Below are 1,902 nucleotides of genomic sequence, written 5' to 3'. Positions count from 1 at the left end.
TCTCCTCTTTCCCAGGGATTTAGCATAGGTTTATCTGACTTTCAGTTCCAGATGACTTTGCCTTTTCCATTTGTTGCTGTGTTTGAGTTGTAGGTGACATATTTGAGTGCACATGTGTACACAAAAGGCAGGGCGTCAGTACTCTCGGGGGCCAAGGTGGGCTGTGGGCTTCACCTGAGATGCGAAGGAACTAGGGTTGTTTATAAGTAAGGACCAGAGGGAAAGGTCAATGTAATTTGTTGTGTGGGAAGCAGGAAGGAGTCACAGGTAATAACTTAGGGGCTCACTGGCTGGGATATTTCAGTTATGCCTGCAGTGGAAGAGGGTTCCATATTGCAGTGACAATTAGTGACATCAGCTTAGTGGAGAAAGGCAGACCACTGTGCCTCTACAGTTGGAATAATTTTAAAATAGGAATCTAGTAATTTTGACCTAATCATGACATCATGGATTTACTTTTTACGCTACCCATAAACACAAACACACACCATGCTCACCACAGAGGACTCCTGGATCCTGCCTGTGCCGTTTTTACATCAATTTTATTCTTACTTGTATCTTTACAGAAAATGGCACAGAAATCACGGGTTTCAAATACCTAGAAGTTATTACAGTTCCGTATTTCAAACACTTCAATATCAAGTTTCTTTCTTCTGATTCTATGTACATTATTTACACACCAGGGGCTACAGTCTAACACTTCAAACCAACGGGAGACAAAGACAGGAAGAACTGGGGGGAAGGTCCATGGACGGAATGAAGAAGAAATCAACTTTTGATAGGGAATTAAATTCCCAACTCACTGACTCAGGCCTTTCTCTTGCAAGGGATCCCCTGCAAGCGTGGGTGGGATAGTAGAGGAAAATGCCATGGGGGTGAGGGGGACATGTGCCTGGCCTGGGGGTGGAAGGGGCAGCTGCAGAGAGGCCATCAGTATGGACACGTCCTCCCATCAGCAGACAGGAAGAAGCCCCGTGCCCTATTCCTACCCCATCACTGTCTGACTCTAGAAAACATGCACCACGGCTCACACCCAGCGGGAAGGTATGTGTGCCTGTAGCTTAGTTTGGGTCTAACACTGGTTCCTCCCTTGCTCTCCTTCTAGCCTTTTCTCATACTCTTTTTGTGATCAACTGTGATGGCTATTTATAGCCCCAGGCCCACTCCAGGAATGGCCTGGATCAAGTTGAGTCAAGATCTGTGGTTTCCTATGTGTTCACTTTACAGCTCAATTGGGTTGCTCCAAGGCAGGGCACATGCGAACGAGTAATTTGCAAGAATCTCTAGGGGAAGGATGCCTTGCACGGTAAGTCAGGGTCACAGGCAGCATATTGGGGGGGTGGAGGGGGCGGTCAGGATGCTCCAGAAACACACACCCAAGGGCCCTGGGTGGAGGATTTGGTTTCCCAAAGGTGCAGTGAGTCCCAGCAGCTGTGAGAGGTGCCCCCTGGCTGCAGGGCAGACCCTGGCCTCACTGCAGGTACTGTACACTGCCCCGTGCGGCGCTGGCACCTGTGTGGGGAGGTACAGTGGGATGGGCTGGGTGTGGAGGGTGGGTTCCTGAGTCTGACTGTGAGGGCAGGACCTGAAGGCTGGCCGAGGGGCCCAGGCTGAGACTTTCCAAGTTGAATCTGGAATCTGGGCCCCAGCGCCGGGGGCCGGCAGGGGTTGTGCCTGGGCCTTCAGGACAGTACATCATCCACACTGAGGAAGGAGCAGGCAGGGGAGCAGAGTTTCGCTGGGGGGCTGGGGCGCTCAGGACACCGGCACTGGAGTGCAGGTCCTCCATCCCTGTCGCCGCTGTGGCGGGCAGTGTGTTTGCAGCAGCGGGCTTTGGGTCTGGGCAGAGCACAATCCACAGGGGGTGTGGCGCTGGGAAGGAGGGCGCTATTGAGCAAGAGA

This window comes from Mesoplodon bidens (genome assembly GCF_964165515.1).
Source record: "Mesoplodon bidens genome assembly, chromosome: 3".
Taxonomy (NCBI): Eukaryota; Metazoa; Chordata; class Mammalia; order Artiodactyla; family Ziphiidae; genus Mesoplodon; species Mesoplodon bidens.
Note: the sequence above shows the minus strand (reverse complement) of the source record.